This window comes from Serinus canaria, chromosome 2 (genome assembly GCF_022539315.1).
Source record: "Serinus canaria isolate serCan28SL12 chromosome 2, serCan2020, whole genome shotgun sequence".
NCBI classification, from domain to species: Eukaryota; Metazoa; Chordata; class Aves; order Passeriformes; family Fringillidae; genus Serinus; species Serinus canaria.
In genome coordinates this window covers 92,594,328-92,614,350 of record NC_066315.1, presented here as the reverse complement: position 1 = coordinate 92,614,350, position 20,023 = coordinate 92,594,328, and the positions used below count along the sequence as shown (strand labels likewise).

General features: G+C 40.2%; 1 protein-coding gene across 6 annotated transcripts in view; it reads right to left on the bottom strand.

The window, feature by feature from the left end:
- The window catches only part of MBP (myelin basic protein), a 108,894-nt gene extending 103,281 nt beyond the window's left edge, over positions 1-5,613 (bottom strand). For 4 of the 6 annotated variants that reach the window (XM_009101571.4, XM_018908203.3, XM_018908199.3 and 1 more), the window contains exon 1: positions 4,901-5,099. The gene's annotated coding sequence lies outside the window, so the exon portion shown is untranslated. Of the gene's footprint in view, positions 1-4,272; positions 4,591-4,900; positions 5,100-5,279 lie in introns of those variants that run through there. The other 2 variants (XM_050971829.1, XM_050971831.1) reach the window with 2 other exon arrangements.
- Between the last annotated feature and the right edge of the window lie 14,410 nt (positions 5,614-20,023).

Here is a 20,023-nt window from a genome sequence, read left to right as displayed (position 1 = left end):
TTCATGTTATTTTTTGTTTTTCTCTCACGTGCCTTTTGTGTGGGCTTTCCTGGGTTATGTCCAAGATTTACAGCTATTCCAAGCAACAGAACTGGGATTTCACAGTTACTGCAACTGATGCAAGAAGCCTCATAGGAATTATCTCACTCTATATTAACCAGAGTTCTCCACTTATTTTTAACAAAGCATTTTGAGAAGCATAAAGCTTCTTTCAGAATATGAAAGCCCAAAAATGTTAAAATCTGAATCCCGTTGTCAGGAACTGTTTAAGTGTCTGCTATTTAGAAATTATTTAGCTACTAATAAATGTTCTTAATAGACCCTGAATCTTTAAAGAAAATAGTAGTAAACTGTGTGTCAATCTCTGCAAGATAAAGTTAAACCCAGGATGATCAACCTTTTTCAGAAGGGTCAGTCTCTGGCAATGTATCAAGAAGATGAGCTGTAGAAAATTAATGAAAGTGACTGATATGTTAACTGAACATCTAGAAAACATGTTTTTAAAAGCCATATCTAGAAAAAGTATTTTAAAAAACCCAAAAACCAAACTCTGAAAACAGCTGGCAAAGCAAGAAAACATGAGTACAATTTAATCTTTAAAGAAGTTAGTAAGATTGTTAATCACAAACATAACATCAGAAATTATTTAATACTATATCAAAAAGGTCATGAGATACAAGGATTCAAAGAGGAAAACATTTGGTATGTGTGGTGATTAGACTGAAGAAGACATTTCTTCATGTGCTACTAATACAAGAAAACAACCAGAGAAACGAACATTAAAAATCTATAGTCATCTGAATGAAATTATTAAGTAAAGAAAATCTAAAATTGATTGTGACAAAGCCTTTACTCACTGCCACTGAATCCATAAGGATAGGCACTATCACTGTCTCCCTAAGGGAAAGGCATCAATGAAGTTTTGTGCAACTCTTTCCAACCACAGCTTAGCATAACTATTTTGTCTAAATTCTCACACTGGCAAAACCCTTAGAGAACAGTGTTTCAATTGTGGCATCTTAACTTCGGGCTTAGTCAGCACCAGCATGCTGTGCTCCTTCAGCTCGACTGCAGCACTCACAGGTTCTCTCCTCGGGCTGAGAACAACCTGCCTGCAGAATGATCCACACAGCCAGAGCCAGAACTAGGACTGAAGGCTGCAGTAACACAGCTCCAATGCCATCTCCACTGCAGCCAGCCACTGCTTTGGGCAACTAGGACTTGGGATTAGTCTCTCAGAGAGGAACTTGTTTATTTTGTATCAATTATTTCATTAGGTCCAAATCAAGCACTCTGTGCAGAAGGCTGGACACCCTGGAAAATGGATATTAACACAAGAAATATGCAAATAAAGTACTGGAGCCTAGAGTTATCTGTCTGAAATTCCAGTTGCACAAGTGATTTGAGCAGTCAAGCTCTAAAAGCATATACCCTTTTTCTCATTCTTCTTCTGCTGGCCGCTAACTTTTCTTTTTAATACATATAAATTCAGACTTCTTCAGAAATCACACAGAAATCACAATGGCCCACTGATTTTCTTCTTGGAAGCAGCTAACAATTCTGAACACCCTTCTGTCTTCAACAGGGCATTTTAAAGAATGCAGAAAAATTCCTGTTTCATAAAAGACTATCAGCTGTCTGTATTCAAAACAGCAGTTCCTGACCAGCTGCTCTTCATCACTGCTGTCATTTATTTAAGAGCCTCACCTCAGGAAACAGATAACAGTTTCAACCTGATGTCTTGCCTGAAAGAAAAATTATTCAGGTAATTAAATACCACAGGACAGAGCACTTTAGCAATGATCCAGAAGACTCTGCTGTCCTTTAATCCATGGCAGTTTAAACTTGTATGCAAGATCAGGGTCTTATACTGCAAACCTTCCAGCCTTCTCCTCATTGAACACTAGTTATTCTTTAAGTGTTTTAGCCAAAAAGTACTAGATTTCATCCATATTAGTCCAGTAACAATAGTGACTGTCAAAAATTGTTATGTTCTCATGTAAATTAAATTAATTTAGTTCTGGTAAGTAAAAGTCGGAGCCAAATGGCCCAGGTTCTAATATATGAGCACCAATGTATTTTCACAGCTCTCCCTTTTGACAGGTAAGAAGCTAACAGAAAACAGTAGCATTTGAACACTGAATGACTTCTGGTACTTATGCTTCAAGTAAGCATGAGATGTATATTTCAGCTTATTCGGCCTTCTCTTACGGTTTATAATGCGTTTCTTCCATCACAAAAAATCGTGTAGCAGAGCAATTAGAGCCTAAATTTATATGTTCTGTTTGATGGAATAAATAACCAAAGTGGCTGTTTCAACCATATGGGTAATTTATACCAAGTACTGAATAAACCATCACAAAAAGAACAAAGAAGACATTTTGGATACCCAACAGTAGGGATGCTCACTCAGGTTGCCCTCCTGCCTCATCCCACCATTACCACTCCATGTACCTTCACACGTAATCTAACACACCACGAACACTCATCCTCTCCAACTTTCAGAACTGAAAAGAACTGGAAGCATGTCCCACTTATGCTATTGATTAATGGGATGACCAGTGTCATCTTGGTTGTTCTCAAGACTTGAAAACAGATACAATCCTCCCCTGCATGTGCAGGATACTCTGAGTTGATTATTTTCAGAATTCTGACAAGCATGTCTTTAACAAGGATGTAAGGCTCTAGGTGTCATATGGGAGCTGGTATCATGAGAAACAAAGCCCAGTGTAAGAACAATTCTATCATGAAATTTTTCATAAATGCACAAAATTAAGAAATTATAAATATGGAACTATTTTTAATAAACATGCCCCAATTTCTATGATTACAAGTTGGTGGTGAGCTAAAATTTATCACCCCAATAGTGACCATAACATTCACTACCTTATTTATATTAACTATTGTGATAGAACAGGGGCTTTGAAAGTCTGTGAGTATTATTCAGCTGTACAGAATGGCATAAACTCAATTTCTGTTCTTAATTCTCTACTTACAAATTCAGTGATGCTGACTACACGTTGTATCCACGGCTCTCTCCCAACTCAGTGAAAAATAATTAGAATCCATTTCATTAAGACACAACTCTTTGCCTCTTTCTTTTCATTAGAAATATGAAACTTTATTTTAAATGTATTATCTCAGAGCCTAATGCATGAACGCCACTCAGAAAATTAATATCCCTCAATAAAACTCCTGTGCATGGCCCTTTGCAAACAAGAACTTGCCCTATGACCATCTTATCAGTTATTAATAATGTCTGTAGAATACTTCATCTGGTTACCTATTTCCTCAGAGACTGAAAAAACTACTGTATAGGATCAAAGAAAGAACAACAAACTTTGTGTCGGTCATGAAGAAAGGCAACACTTCTACCCATGGGAGTGCTTTAGCCACAGCTGCCTGGAGAGAATATTCCAGGGAAGCATCAATGCAAGCTCTTCCTTTCCTGATCCTCTCTAGGCTCTACTTATACCCAAGAAGAAACTTGGGAATAGCCTGGTATGGCATTGGTAACGTTCTCATCGGTGCTCTTTAGAATGATTCAGAATGCAATCTGTGACAGACAGAGCCGATGTAACCCACAATCCATGATGCTCAAGAGCTTTGATGGACTCATACCAGTAATTACCAACTGCCCTAAGACTATTTAAAGATTTCAGAGAACCGTTTCCTACTTGGCTGCTAAGAGTAATCAAATCATTAACATAAAGCAAGACTGTTCCCTTACTCTGTTATTATTTACCTTGACTGACAGGGAGCACTTCATCATCCTTCCAGCCAGGTTTCAAACCTTTATACACAACCAACCACAATCTACAGGTCAAGCTGTTTTTATCTGTGAACTGGCAGTACTCCACACCAACAAAATTATATTAGTCTCAGCTCTTTAGAAATGATTAGTGGATATTATAGAAATAAACCAGTGCAATATACATGCTATCACTCCTGATCACCTGAGACTCAATTCTGCTTCCACTGAAGAGGGGGAAAACCTCAGTTTCTCGGCAACAATTTGTTATTTTCCCAGTATGTTCATAGTATCTCAGTTAACTGTACTTCAAACACAGCATCTGACATACTGAAGGGCAAAGGCGGTGCACACAGGAAATATATCAGGATGGACCTACTTAAAATTAAAAAATGCATGTTTACATTCTTCCCAAGGTAAATCATGCAGCGATTTTTAAAAAGTCCGCACAAGCGTACGAAGGCACTAGAAGTACAGCCTTTGCTATGGCCACAGCTCATCCCACACGGAGACAGAGTTACCTCAAACACCTCCAAGCCTCCCCAGCGAGCGCCCAGCCCTCGCACAGCCGGTGGCAAGCATCAGAAGCACGGCAACTTCGAGCCGAGCCCAGCCGGTGAGGGCGGGGAAGGTGCCAGGTCCCGGGGCGCTGGACAGGAGCGTCCCAGCGGCACCTCGGAGCAGCCCTGTGCACACCTTCCCCGCGGAAACTTAAGGAAATCCCGGCAAGAGCCGTGAGTGCCCAGCCGCGCAGGGTGGAAGCGCGGCGAGGACAGCACCTGCCCCGCTCCTCAGCTCTCCGCCAGCGCCCGTCCTGCGCCGTGGCCCCGTGAACTGGGGGAAAAAAAAAACCCAACAAAACAAAACCAAAAAAAAAGGAGAAGTTGTCTGTTTCGGTGTAAGGCTCCGGGCACGGCCGCGACGTGAAACCGGAAGGCACGGCCGGGAAGGCACGGCACGGACTCCCCGGCCTCCCGCCCGGTTATGTAAGGCACGGCCGCCCCGACGGAGCGGGAGCCCCGCGCAGACACCTGCGGGGCCCGGGCAGCAGCGCCTGCCCTCCCCGCTGTCCCCAGCACCACTCGCCTGCTCCTCAGGCACCCGTCCCGCGGGCGGGATCCCTCCCCGAGGGAGCCCGGGGCCACCTACCGCTGCCCGCGCTGCCACCTGCCCCAGGTGTCCCGCAGCGCCGCACTTCCTCCGCCGAGCCCCCTCGGCTGCCCCGCCGAGAAGGACGGGACGCGGGCTCACACGGCGAAGAGGAAGAGAAACAAGCCGAAAGGCTGCCCGCCCTCCGCCGCCCGGGGGGAGCTGCTCGCTCTGCCGCCTCCCTCCCCGGAGCACAACAACAACAAACACGGCGGAGCGGAGCGCAGCGTGCGGGGCGGGCACAGCCCTGGAGCCGCCGGTGGCGGGGAGGCCCCGGCTGCCCCTCTCCCTTCCCCTCCGCGAAACCCCCGGAGAGAAAAAGAAAAACCTCTAAAAATGATAATTATAATAATTTAAAAAAGAGTTAATCATAACGCACCCAGCGTATCCTCCTGGGCTGCGGCGCTCCTGGGGCTGCATGCAGCGGGCGGGGGCAGCCAAGGTGCGAGGGGGTAGCGCGCCCACCGGGAGCGGCGGCCAGGTGAGGAGAGAGGCAGGGATGGAGCAGGAATGAGGGAACCTCCGCTCCGCGCCGCGCTCAGGAGCGCGCGTGGGTCCCTCCCGCCGCCACACAGCCGCTCCTCCTCCGGAGGGCGAGCCGGGAGCTGCCCCTCCTCGGTGTCGGCGCCGTGTGGCTTGTTGCCTTGCTCCTTCCTGACCCCTGCCCTCCCCTTGGAAGCCCGGTGGCTGTCCCCCGGTACCTGCGCGGGAGGTGCGCCCCGCAGCCGCTCCCCGCCGCCCGCCCTCCCGCCCTGGCAGCCTCCGGCAAGCAGGAAGGAGCAGCGGGCGAGAGCTCCCGCCGGCGGAGGCGGGCAGCGAAGGGCAGGGACCCCGGGGGCGAAGGAGGGATGGGGCCCCGTTACCCCCGCGGGGTTCGAGCTGAGAAAGAGACACGAGTGGCTCTGGGCCGCTGGGAGCTGCGTCCGGCCACGGGCTCTGCGAGGTGGCAACCTACCTGCCTGCCCTGCCCTGCCCGGGGCTGGCTGCCCTCTCGGGCCCGGCTGCCCTGGGCCGGGAGCTTCCTCCTGTATCTGGGTTTACTGGGATCCGATGCCCGGGGGGGTGGCGGGAGGGGTAGGCAAAGGGACCTGCAGTTTTAGACTCCAAGTCACACACCCGCAACCAGAAACTCGGTATCGCCGTGCTGTGCCTGGTCCGAGGCCCACGGCCCATCTCGCTGTTCTGAAGGGAATCCTACGCTGTCCGATGGGCATCCTGGAGCCCAGGACCCGCTGTGACCTTAGCGCTAGGCACAAGCCAACTTCAGCCACCGTCGTGGAATGAAGCTCCAGGGCACGACCCTCTGGAGTCGGGCTGGTTGGAGTTCAGAGGGATGAGAAACTGCCTTTTGTGTTTCATTCAGCATTTGGGGGCAGTTCTATTGCTTGAATACTTTATGCAGTGTTTCCATTCAGTTCAAAAATGCAAAAGTACAAAGTAAATTTGTATATTTTTATATTTGGAAATTTCATTGGTAATTAGTGTATCTGTTGCACCTGCACCATGTTTAAACCTCTGTAAATAGAGGTTTATAACTATACACCAATTTCTCATTATGTAAACCTTTTGTTGTCTTGCTATTCATCTCCAAAGATGGAGGAGGTCTTAGAAAAGTATTTTGGGCCAGATTAGAAACTCTATGTTTTCATTAATAAACAGGTATTTGTACAAATATTTCCATTGTATGAAATGTACATCCTAGCTTCCTAATTCCTTGCAGTGCAAAGTGAGGAGTTTACAACATTAGTCTCTATTGAATGTGTGAAGACTACTGTGCAGATAAAATGCTGGAGTTTGAGTTAGAAAAGATCACAGAAGGAAGGAAGGTTTGCAGAGGAAATGAAGAGGCAGAGTATCACCATTATGAGCAATTCAAAGTCTGGGAATTTTTTTCATGATGTATGAAATACTGCTTTGAATTGTCTCTCTCCTCACACTTCTTCACTGGCAAAAAGGTATCACGTCTTTTCTTGGATATTTGAGGAAGACACTAAATGAGTTTGATACTTTAGTTTTGTGTACTTTTAAATGGTAATTTTGGTAAAACACATGAAAAAAGAAACCAATATTTAACAACTTTAGGAGACAACACTCAATTTCAGAGTTCAGGTGGTCATCTCTGTCTCTTCTTGCGTAAAAATCTCAGCGAAAAATTAGATCCAAAAACCTCATCTGATCACACTCTCAGAAGGCAGATGAATGAATTATGGTAATCAGATTAGAACCCAAGTCTTGCATTCTTTCCTATTATATGTAGGTTTGAGCTAGAATAATTACCCTTTGGGCAGTGGGTCATGTATTTAACATGTGAACATCTTTGCATATAGATGTGCATGCAAAATATATATATTTATATCTATATATGTGTGTGTTTCTACATTCAGTTATGGGCACTTCCTCTGTTGAGGTTGAGGCCTAAATGTCTATGAAGGTATGAGGAGACTCACAGTTGCATAGTGTGCATTGTCATACAGAATATGGGAAAAAAATTTGAAGAAATTCCTGCCTTTGTACAGCTGTGTTACCTGGCATAGCTGCCAACATCTCTCTCTTAGTGTGTTGAACACCTCCCTACTCTTCAGTTTGTGGTTTCCCCTATGATTCCAGGGTTTCTGTATGCAAGCAGATGTCAGTGCTCAATTACATAGATAAATTAAACTTCTGTAAGAAACACTAGAATCAGTCAACAGCACTGGTAGCTAAAAATGCAGACATTCTGATTTGCTCCTTGTAGCTCTGCTACTAATGAATGCCAGCTCCTGGAAGCACTTAATGATGAAAGCAAGTGAGTATGTTCAGCAGCAATGTGCCCACATCTACACAGCCTGTATCGTTTTGTCTTTTGTTTGTTTCCTTTTGCAGGGAGAAAAGAAAAATGTCATCTTCTTAAATACTCCACATGCTATTTCACCCCTGGTCTTTGTGCCACTGCAAAGAATTCTACCTGAATAAAAGACAGTATGAAAACAAATATCACAGGAAAATTAATCTTGAAATTTTTTTTAACATTAACTGTCCATGAAAAAATTGCTTGAGTCAAGTATGAAATGTTCCTTTATGCAAATCATAAAAAGGCAATAGCAACAAAGCAGAATTTGCACAGTCTTTCATATGTGCTTTTATACTAGAATTGCCATTTATTATTCTTAATGAGAAGCAATTAACCTTGTTGGCCAATGGCTCAGACTTAGTAGGAAAACTATAGTTTGTGTGCAATACTCTCATAATAACCAACATCATATGAACTCAGAGAAGGATTTAATTAAAATTTATGGAACACTATTGAATTAAGATGAAAGAACAGCTATTTGCTTTCAAGAATTGAAAATGGCAAATGTTGTAATGAGGAGCCATCACTGAGACAGTGGAGATTACTGATGCAAGATTAACGATATCAAGCCCTACATGCAGAGGAAACATAATCTAGGCCTAATTTAGAACTCATTTGAAATTTTTCATGAATGGACCATCAGTGAATTTCAGATGACAGTAGTTTCATTTAAGTCTGAGAATCAGGTCTTGATTATAAAGACTAAAGAGGTTGCTGGATTTTCATAAAACCTTTTATTATGTACGAGCCCTTAAAAATAACAACAGAATGCTTACCCTGTTTTTATGAGCAGAATCATACAAGTTCTTGATACTTTTTTCCCAAGAAGACTCTGATACAAGAGCATTGTCTCAGCAAGTATTTGAGTAATGTCAGACTGTTTATATAGGCAAACAGAACACCATTACCTGCAGATGCTGAGACCTGTCACAGACTGGGAGCTATCTGTTAGCAGTCAATATATTGCAAAGGTAGACTAGAATTCCGAGTTAGGTATTTTCTATATTGTTAGGGTGGCTAATCTTAAGAAGATCTCTGCCAAATATTTAGAAAAATGGCTCAGTGTGTCCTTCTTCAGCAAACACCTGTGAAAGGGGCAGTTAAAGACCCAGCATTTCTGAGTCTTAAAAAAATTGCAGTTTTGCTTTCTCAATGAACCTTGAGAATTGGGGTGGTGCTCTGCAGCCACAAGGGGACAGACCCTCTTCAGAAATCTTGTCAGAACTCACACCCACTTACTACCTGTGGGTATTAAGGCATTGTAAAGAAAATTTTTCTACTGCTAAATTATGATTACCTAATGAATGAATCAGCAGTGGATGAAGGACAATGTAACAGATATTGACAGTCCTTGCAAATACGATATATCCTTGCCTAAATGAGAAAGAAAAGCAATTGTTTACAGAAACACTGGCATTTAAAGAGCTGAGTGATTGCATTTTCGAGCAAAAATAGACTATCAGTCATCAAACAAGAATTTTTATTCCAAATTGTTGACCTAAATATTTGTCTTCAGATTCTAAAGCATAGTTCAAGAGGTGAGCATTATTTTTATGACACCACTAATGCCCTGTTTGCAGGAAAACATTGAAAAGCAGATGTAGTAGCAAAGGACCATGAGGATGACTGTAGCAGGCTATCAAACTAATTTTCTCCATTTTCTGGGTTTTTTGTCTCTGTCTAATCTTTGCCTCTGACAACCCAGTTTTCTGTGAAACTGATAATCTCATAAGTTATTTCAAACACATTTCATGTATTGCTGCAATATAGGTCAAGGAAGTCCTATGATAAAAGGAGTTTTTACTATTCTTTTTCTTCTAACTTGAACATTCCAGCTAATGGAAAAAGTTCGTCAAAAATATTTGGTGTGTTCAAGTGCTGTTAAGAACATTGCCATGTTTCTGCTCTTCTCTTCATCAGTAGAGAAAACATGCCTGCTGTGTACAGTTAATTTACAAATGAATGAGTAGAAAACAAGCCTGTGTATAAATACCTCTTCACTTATACAAATTAAAGTGTCTGTATTCTCAGTAATTACTTACAGATGCATGCCCACACAGAGATATACATACATTTGATCCATTTCTATCCCTCTTTTTACAACACATGCTAAGTGGTTTAGAGGTTTCTGTGGGCAGATGGAAAGTTAACTTCAAGAGAGACAGAAATTATTTTCTACAGGACTATCTATAAGAACCTCTGTCCTTCCCACCTTCCTTTTTTTGCTTATTACACCTTGGCTCTTACATTGTGTGTGCTTCAGAGCTGGGACTTCTCTCTGGGATGACCAGCACAACACTTCCTCTATTTCAGTACAGATGCTTTTAAAATACCAGTCCTCACTCAGCTCAGTGCCAGAGGAAGTTCTGCCCGTCTGTGTCTCCATCCGTTTTCTCAATCCATTATCTGCAGAGTGTTGAAGAACTGGTTTGTTTTGAATGCCAGCTCTGCAGCCATTTGGAGAAATCATCTTTATTCCAGAGATGTGAAATATCTAACTTCCTGTCATACTGAACTTGGAAACAAATGTAACAGGCAAGACTGTCCATCTCAAAGTCCTTTTGCATTTTTGTCATGAAAGGAAAAAAAGGGGAATAATGCTTTTGTTCAGTTTTAATAGTGAAGATTTACAAGTAGCAGAATGAAAGTCTCCAAAAAGGGCAATTGGAAAAGAAACCAGGCTTAGAACACAAAGACAAACTTAGTGTACCTGCTAACAAGAATGAACGCCTGGCACTCACAATTAAATACATTTTTATTATTCTTTATAAAATCATAAGATTTGACCTTCCAAGTAATTTTTTCTAATAAAAGGGGTATTAAAGTACATGATAAAACCTAATGACAACATGATTTTGTTTACTATAGCGTAATCCTTGAAGAGAAAATCTGTAAAAGCCTAAGATTTGTATTACCTACAATTTGTGACCACCTAGCTCTCGAATTCAGTGCAATTTAAATCACAGAATGCAGATATCTCTCTACAGGAGAATCTAATGTGTGCTTGGATCAGTTTTACACTAACTAAAACATTCTCCTTAAAACTCAAACATGCCAGCCATCATTATAGTTTCTCCTGCTGCAAAAGAGAGAAGCTGTAGTCGCTGTGTGGGCAGACATCTACAAAGCTCTGCTTTATTGCTATTCAATGCCTTTCCAACAAGAGGAAGTCAACCAGCCTCACACATAAAACTTACTCCAGAATGCCTCAGCACAGCTGCAGCCGTATCAGCAGAGAGAGAGCAGAGAACATTTTTGATAACTGACCTGGGGCCTTCCCCTTCACACTACAAAATACAATCCCCTACTACAAAAAACAATCACATTTTGCAGCTGGGGGTTAGCTTTGTAAGATAGGAAATCATGCCATTTTTCCCATTTGCTGTTGCATAATCTAGAGGGATCTGAAAAAAAGCAGTTTTCAGTACAAATCTATGCAAAGTGTACAATTATAGGGCATGTAGTTGCTTGCACTGCTTTATGTTTTCCCTGCTGGGAAACACTTTTCTCTTTCATGCACAGCACTGTGCTAACCACTCTCTTATCTTTTCTTTCAGTTTAGCAGATCAAATAGCTAGTGCAGTATACATAAGAAAGAATTTTATCAGCTATGCTTACAGTGCTTGTGAATGGACTGCACATTTTTCTGCTGCTGACGTTTGCTCGAGTTGTCCATGTGTAACATTCCCTCCCCCTAATTCTACATTTGCAAAGTGGGCAAGTTATCCAACTGAAGATGAGCAACAAAAGGATATTATTTGTGCCTGTGGAGTTTGTTTTTAGAAAGGAGGATACATTGTCCTTTCAGCATGTTGTGTCACTAAAATGGAAAAGGCTTAGAAAACATGGATGTCAGTAGCATTTTTAATGATTAGCCCAGAAGTATCCCAATTTGTGCCAGAGAATGCCTAATCTTGGTGATCTTTTCTGACTGGCAGGTATGGACTGACTTATGCTATGGGGTAAGCAAAGAGTCAAGTAGAAAGAGAGAGGCTTTCAGTGGCAGTTCATTCCTTTACTGTGTGTGCTGCATTGCTTAATACTTGAGTTTACCCCAGATTCAGACATGGTGGATGGAAAGATGAATCAAATTTAATCAGAAAAGTGCTTTGGATTTATGCACCTAATAAGCTTAACCATAATAAAAAATTGTTATTTGGACTGGCTGTGAAAAAACACCTGTAAAAATTAGAATGGTGGAGAAATCTAAATCTATCAAAACAGATACAATATTCAGTAATCAGTGTCAATAAAGTTCTGATCTTTTGTTTCTGGACAATGGTAGATTGAATAGCATTGTTTTCAATTTCCTTCTTCTTTACAGTCACAGTGCAACAATTCTCAACTCTGAAAATCCACAGTCCCCGAACTTTCAGCCAATACATGACTATTCTGGAAGTTTCAAATGGGCTTGAGCAGGGTAATTGTTAACTTATGCCTCCACTTCACCTGAGATAACTCTGGAATTGACCATGCCAAGCTTTCTATTTCTTGGCCAAAACAAGTGTAAGGTATGATAGGGCAGTGCTTCCTAATATTCACTTTAACCTGCATTGTAGACCTAAACTCCAAATATTAACAAGCCATGTGGATTTTTAGACATACATGGCAAAATCTAAGTTTAGTTGCTTGTTTTTACATGAAGAAAAAAACTTTCTGTATAATCCTAGTATATGAAATAGGTTAAGCAATGTTTTTGAGGTTTTAGGGTAGGGCATAGCCCAAATAAACTGTTTTCCCAAATCATTGAAATTTGACAAAATTTTAAGTGTCCGAAGCTGAGTCTTCCAATGGGTGGTAGTAACCACCTATCAGTAATTCCAGGTGGATCTATGGTCTGTTTTGTTGGTAATTATTAGGTATTTTATAAGGTATTTGATATAAATGTATTGTAAAAAACTATCTGCAGTTATGAAATGCCTAAATATATCCATTTCCCAAAATACACTTCTGAATAGATTTTAAAAGGTTCTCTGATCTCTGTCATAATGAAAGTGATGCCACTTCTTTGTGTTTAGTTGATTAAAATCTTAAAGCTTTCTCTTGAAGGTAAAAGAATAGACAGCTCAGAGATAGCAGTAGTCTACCATATTTCTGTTTTTTCTATTTCTGAAAAGCTCTTGTTACTAGTATAAAACTTTAGTTTCATTAGCAGAGAAAAATGTAATAAATAGGAAATAAATTAAATAAGTTTATAAAAAGCTAGGTAGTATGAAAGAAGGTGGCAGTAAGAGGAGGTACAGGAGAGGAAAATTTGGGCCTCTGATGCATTTCAGAACAACCCTACAGTTGTCCAGATTCCTTCCTCTTTGATATGAGCTAGAAGAAAAAGAATGGCCAAAAAATGAGTGGAAGGAGCTAGCTGAGAAAGGATGCCAGTAATTCCATAGGACAAGATGAAAACTAAAATATTGAAGAAATGAAACTTTAAATCTTTCCTAGGTAGTGCCTTTATGAAAGGGCAAAAAAACCCCAACAAACCATCAATACTAATGAGAGGAGGCAGCAGTACTCTAGGTAATGGCTGGGGCTTACAAGTACAACTTTATTAGACAGGGGCTGAACCTGTAAATCTTCCAGTGTATGAAAGATTGTTATAAGCAGGTCAGGTAAGAGCAGAAAGAGGGTGGTTTCATTTGTAGCAAAAATGTCAGAGATGGTGAACACTAAATAAAAGCTTGGAGTGAAGAACCAGAAGGAGCTCCAATGGTGTCAGACATGTTCTGTCTGCAGCACTGTGAGGTGCAGTCAGTGCTCTCTCCTGGGGCGCCTCTCGATGCCTCTGTAGTCCTCAGCTGGATTTGTACAATTTTTGTTTAGTGGGATGAAACATCCAGAGTTCAATGCTTTAGAGGAATTTCCTATTTCTAAACTAATGAAAGTGTGAATTATACTCCATTGTTGTACAGCTTACACAGCTGTGGACAGATTGGAATCTGATGCATCAGAAAGAGAAATGATGTAAACTGGAAACATGACATTTCTAGTTCATTGTCTGCATGAAGCTGAATTTCCAAGAAGAGACAAAGAAAAAGAAAGCCCAACAGATGTTTTTGTGAATGCTTTTTAAACTTACTGTCAACACCTTCATTGGGAAACACCCAAATTCACTGAATAAATGAGTTTGGAATTAAAGTGAGTACATTCATAAATTCTAGTATATTTTAATAATTTCATAAAAATAGTCAAATCATAAAGTTTCAGCCCAGAATATTGAGTTCTGTGTAACTGTTTGGAAAAGTCTTTATAAATTAATAAACTCGTGAAGGCAAATATTTATGGTTATAAATAGCAATTATATAGTGATATGTGTAAATTAAAGGAAAAATTTATCAGAGCTGAACAGCTGCCAGTGGCTGAAACTAACCCAGCAAAAATGCCAGTGTGAGGGGGTTTTGTAGACTGGACTTTTCTGTGGTTCAGCTTTAGCCCAAGGAAGTCTTTCTCTGAAAATAGCTCTGGTTTAGACATACTTATAATGCAAACTGTACATATGTTGTTTTCAGCCTTGTGTAAGCTTTCCTTCACATGCCATACACCATTGCATCTCTTTCATTAAACTTGGTGGTTTTTACAAGAGTAATTTTAGGCCCTGGCTTGGTTCCTCTTCAATTTCCATCAATTTTCCATCAAGCCCATTGAAAACTTAAAAAATATTCCAAAAGTCCTTAGAAGTTAATAAAACAAAGACTGTTTTTCTAGATACATTTTAAACAATATTCAGATCAATAGATTTAACAAAAAACTCCTGCTATAATAATTTTTAAGCAGCAATTTTAAGATGATAAGAAAAAATGTTTTATTCACTATACTTGGAAATTCACATTAATTTTGTTCTAAGATAAGTTTTGTGAAAATATTTCTGTAAATTAGCCTGGGCTGGAGCATGTGCTGCTGTGTGTGCATGTCCAAACCAGCAGAAGACAGTTGTGGTTTTTTTTATTAACAATGTAGCTGGTGCATCATTTTTCCCTCAAGCGTCAGCATTTCACAGCATGAGAAAACAATGAATTCAAAAAGGATGTGACAGAGGGAAGAATATTAAAGAGTTCTACTGCAGAAAGACTGCTAAGGAAAAATGTGATTTTCATGACAGTAATAGCCAATCAATTGGTGTTAAATCAGGTACATATTTAATACTAAAAGGATCTTAAATTGAATACATCTTTACGTAACATTTGGTTTTACAGGTAGCATACAGTTCACCCCCATTACCAAAATCTCCTGCAATAAAATTCTCTGAGAGTTGAACTTCACCAAGATGAGGGTAGACTGAATGTCTGAAGTTAAAGGTCTGAAGAAAGTTATTTTGTTACTGAGTGTGTATAACCCACTAAAACTGGCACAAATCTTTGCAGGGGAAGGTAGAAATGACACTGTCAGATTATCTGAGCCCTCAATTTTCCCTGTAAGCATCTGCAGAGCTCTGTCTTTATCCTCCCTCCACTTGCCTTAATACCTTCAATTCTAATAATGCATATGTTAAAAAAACCACAAGCAAAATTCACCCACTCACTGCCCAAATGAAAACAGCCACCTGCATCACCACTGCAGTTAAGCCTTCAGTGGACAGAGATAAGTGCCAGGCAAGCTGACCTATAGAATTTGCCTTGTTACACTGCTTCCCATCTGCCTGTGCCCATCTGCTGCCTTGTCCATTATTCAAGGTCCTTATAATAGTCACCATCTTTTGCTTCTGCACTGGAAGCAGCATTTAGCAGGAAAAGGCCTCAGGTTCACCCTGACATTACCAAACACAATTGCAGCTAAAACACTCTTATTATAGTGTGTGGGGTTGGTTGGTGGTTTTTTTTTCCATTTGGCTACATCAGATTCTCATGCTGTGTTGTTGCAGTTCATTACAATCTTTGAAGAATCTGTACTACCTATTTTTTAATAAAAATTCCTACCTCCTGCTGGTTTGGCACAAAGCAAGGGCCCCAATACAATCTAATTTACAGACAGATGGGGAAAAATATGTGTCTTTACAATGACCAAACATGCTTGGCTCATAACTAATAATTGGCTCCTGGTTTTCCCATCAAATGGGAAAGAAATTACTTAAATCGCTGTTTTCAAACCTTATGCCTGTCTTCAAAAACTGTCAATATGTGTAAGAAATATTACACTTCTAAAATTAGGATTGCTTCGTTGAAACTAAGTGGCAACAATTAAAGGTGATCCTCTTGCTGATCCTGAAGGCCAAACAAGCTGACCCAGTCTCTGCTGCCTCACAAAATTCTGTGTTTTGCTCTGCTTGCACCGAGCGCAGGGAGTGGCACTGAAAATTGTCCCATTTTTTCAGTGGAAAGCATCTTTTGAGTGGGGAGGGAAAAAAGTGCTTTCAATGGGTGTTCCACTTGCAAAGAACAGCTTGCTGAATGTCATCTTGCACTTGCAATCACTGGAGCTGCCTGTTCAGAGCAGAATGTGTCTGCTATCCTTAACTCCAAATCTGGGCCGTGCAATCAGTCCCTTTGCCTTCACTTAATGGGCAGATCTGCATCGCCTTTAATGTCAGCTTAATCAGACCCTAAGCTCTTCAGGGAGAGGAATTGAATTTCCTGTGATATGTGGAATCTAGCTTGCTGTCAGAGATTTAATTCAGGGTGATAGAAGATAACACCACCACCCCCTGGAATTCATTTTATTAAGTAGAGAGGAGAGTATTTTAATTATAACTTCTGTCATAAGGCCACAGTTTAAGTGACATATTTAGGCTAAAATAAAATATCTCAAGCATAAACTGGTATTTATGGATACTTCACAAATCTGTCACTCAGCACTGGATATAAATCAAGTCTGTTTCTTCAACAATAGGTTGTTGGCTGTCAATTTCACATTCTCTGTTATTTCCCTTGTAAATGAATGTATTTAGAAGAAAATTATTGTTGTGTTGTCAATTTCTCTGTCTCTGTATCCATGTCTTGAATATTACATCATACAGCAAATAAATTATTCTGCTTTAACTAGTAATATTGAGAATAGTGACACAGTGCACCATTATTACATAGCTGTATTAGGGAAAAAGTCTCACTTTAGGCTTAAATCTTGCAAATTCTTGATGTGGCATGAAGTACTTTTTTTTTTTTTACAAGGACTACTTTTAAAAAACAGTGACATTAGTTGCAAAGGTTTTATACTGTATGAAGGGTCAGAATGGGTAAATTTTCCTTTCATGCAATGACTTGTTTTATCAGGAGCCTTTAACACATGTGGATGTGCTGCTCAAGGGAGGTGCTGTGCTGTAAGGTCTGTGAAAGTGTCATTGTCTGTAGGCGTGATTAAAAAAATATCTAATATAGATGTGCTGCCACCTGTCTTTTTTCCAAAGAAACTGTCACAGCCATTCCATTTGAAGGCTGGGAGTTAAGTTCCCAGCTGTTGTGACCCAATTCAGTGTTTAGCTTCTGCTTACACTGACAATTAACTTTTCAGTGGTCAGAAAAGCCTTCAGATCGAACTACTGTGAAAAGAGGTAAAAAATAGTGGATGTTACACTTCTCTGGGGCAAACAGGCTTTGATTAATCATAGGATCATAGAATCATAGAATGGTTTGGGTTGGAAAGGACTTAGAGATTATCTATTTATTCTGGCTTTTTTTTTTATTTGACAAAATATGTAATTTGCCTTTTGCTCTTAAAAAATTAGTCTCAGTGAGGAAAAACTCCAACTGTTTTCCTTCATTTTTCCTGCTATTAATCAGCAAGGAAAAGGCTGTAATAGCGAAATAAATGCAAAGGATTTGGGAAAGGAAAATGTAATAATCATGACACCTGCTACAAAGTTGATGTTATTAGCACCTGATGAGCCCATGAGCTATATTGATGCAGAAGATTGGTTTTATCTATTATAAAACTGTTTCCCCCCCTCCAGATTAATGAAATTAGTCACACCTTTCTCTTCATTGCTGGAAAGGATCATGCATATAACAGTGAATAGGATAAAATCCAAATTTTCATTCAGCCACTGTTAGGACTTAATTCATCTTCAGGTAAAGGACTTACATTCCCAGATAAGCTAATATTATCTACAAGACAGAATCTTCTGGAACTCTCTAACTCTTTCAGGACTGAAGCAGCCATAGGGATTTTAATTTTTGGAGGATGGAAAAAGGCCCAAGGTCTGGAATGTAGATCTACAAGATTTCTGCCCATCTTTACTCATAAAAGACACTCAAGCACATGCTTGCAGCAACTCCAGTGGGATTCAGTCATGTGTTTCAAGCTGAATATCAGTGGTGTTTTGAATCAAGGTCAATAAGCACATATACTCAGTGATCACACAGTGACCTCTTCTAGTTTGACCAAAAGCTTCAGTTTTGAGATGCCACTGACTAGGTAGAAAAATGCCTTTTCAGTTATTAAAAAAAAAATTACATTTACAACTTTATTGTCCTAAGACCATCCACATGTCAAATTAAATGCTTTGGAGTGGGAGGTTGGAGGTCAATCACCAAAATTCCCTGTCAGCCCAGGCAGTGCTCATCCAATAATGAGAGGCAGATGAGCACCTAAGTGTAATTATCTCAGCTAAGGTTTCAATGTACAGATTGGTATAGAATAAAAGTGCAATAAAAACTGCATTCCACACTGAAACATGGAAAGCAGTCATTAAAGAGGGGGACAAAAGACTTTTACTCACCAAAGGAAAGTTTTCTCTACTAGCTAGTTATACATAGACCTTGGCCCAAGGGTTGCTGCAAGCAATGGATACATATTGAATGAGGGGAAACCATCCTGGGTTTCAATAAGAAGAATGGGCTGATTATTTCCTGTATAAATGTGAATTAACATGAGTTTTGGAGCAAAAGAATAGGTTCATGTGGATGTCCTTGAAGGGGTGAAGGGGAGGAGAGCTTGTATTCCAACAAAGGATAAGAAGGGGACCAGGAGAGATCTAAGCATAGCTGAAGATGCACTGTGAAGGTTCTTCCCCATAGAAAGCTAGAAAAAGCTTAGTGATGGGCAAGATTTTAGGTGGAGGTTACTGAGCAGATGTAATGTTGAGACAGGAGGGAAAGACCCAAGCCACAGATGAAAAACAGACATAGTATTTTCATTAATAAGGGTGAAAGCTTTTTCTGAACCTTGCCTAAGGTACACTAGCAAGGCTTCCTCTCACTTCTGCATGTATATCTCTTTTGTGGTAATGATTTGTAACTGTGCTGCTCTGGGATGTTGTGAATGAATGCCTGTATCTGCATTCTACTGTAACTGAGGTTGAATGGGATTTAATTTAACTGGAACAGCATGACATTGGTAACATAAAAAAATCCATGTACTGGGTTACATCAATCAATCCCTGCTTCCTTAGTACATCTTCCTATACTCAGAGGGTGAAAGAACAGATGACATTTCAGTAATATCAGTCAGATGGAGAGCTTGCACCCCAGACATCAGGAGAAAGTCATGGTTAAATGTGAAGGTTTGCAGGGAAAATGTCAGTGTCATTATTGGTTTCCACTGCATTAAAGGCTGAAAGAGTCTTTTAGGAAGTAGAACAAAGCCACATGCTCTACAAGCTGCTCTGCAACTTTGGAGTGAAAACTATACAGGAGATGAGGCATGAATATTTAATGAACCAGTAAAACTACAACATGACCTTCCTCTGCAGCAAGCTCTTTCCAAAAGCTTTGCAATGCATTGCCCTTAAAGCCCCCAGGGGTTTTCTCCTTTTTGAACAGTGGAGTGACATGAATTTCAAAAGTGGGAGATTATGTAAAAGAAAGAGAGAAGACATTTCATTCAAAACCAAAATGGGAAAATCAATGTATTTAGCTGATGTTTAGACTTCACCTTTATCTATACTAAGTGAGTCCATAATCTGGAATTGCTTTTCCATCCTCTTACTCTGCCTTTATTTCTGTACCTCCATGAAAATTTAGTGTAGATCTCTGATGCTCAGAAATACAAAGAAAAAGCTTTTTATTAAACACTTTCGTGTTACGGAATTTATAAAAACAAATGATTATAATATTTATTAAATTTTAATTTTTTTATTTCACTATTTCTTACAAGATGCTGCCAAGATTGTATTTGCCCATTATAACAGCAGAGTTAAAAAACACATTGAGGGTCATCATGCAGAAGACAAACTAGCCAAATTAAGGAATAAATGGATGCAAAGACAGATGAATTTGCTGGCGTACATACGCAGTTTACTTGTGACAGTGGCTGTAGAAAATGTGGCTCTTCCTGAAAAAAAAGATCAAACCTAACAGTCTATCAAGTTTTGAAAAAGTTTGGTCACAAATCTGAAATCTGCAGTTAATCTCAGCCAAATTTCACAA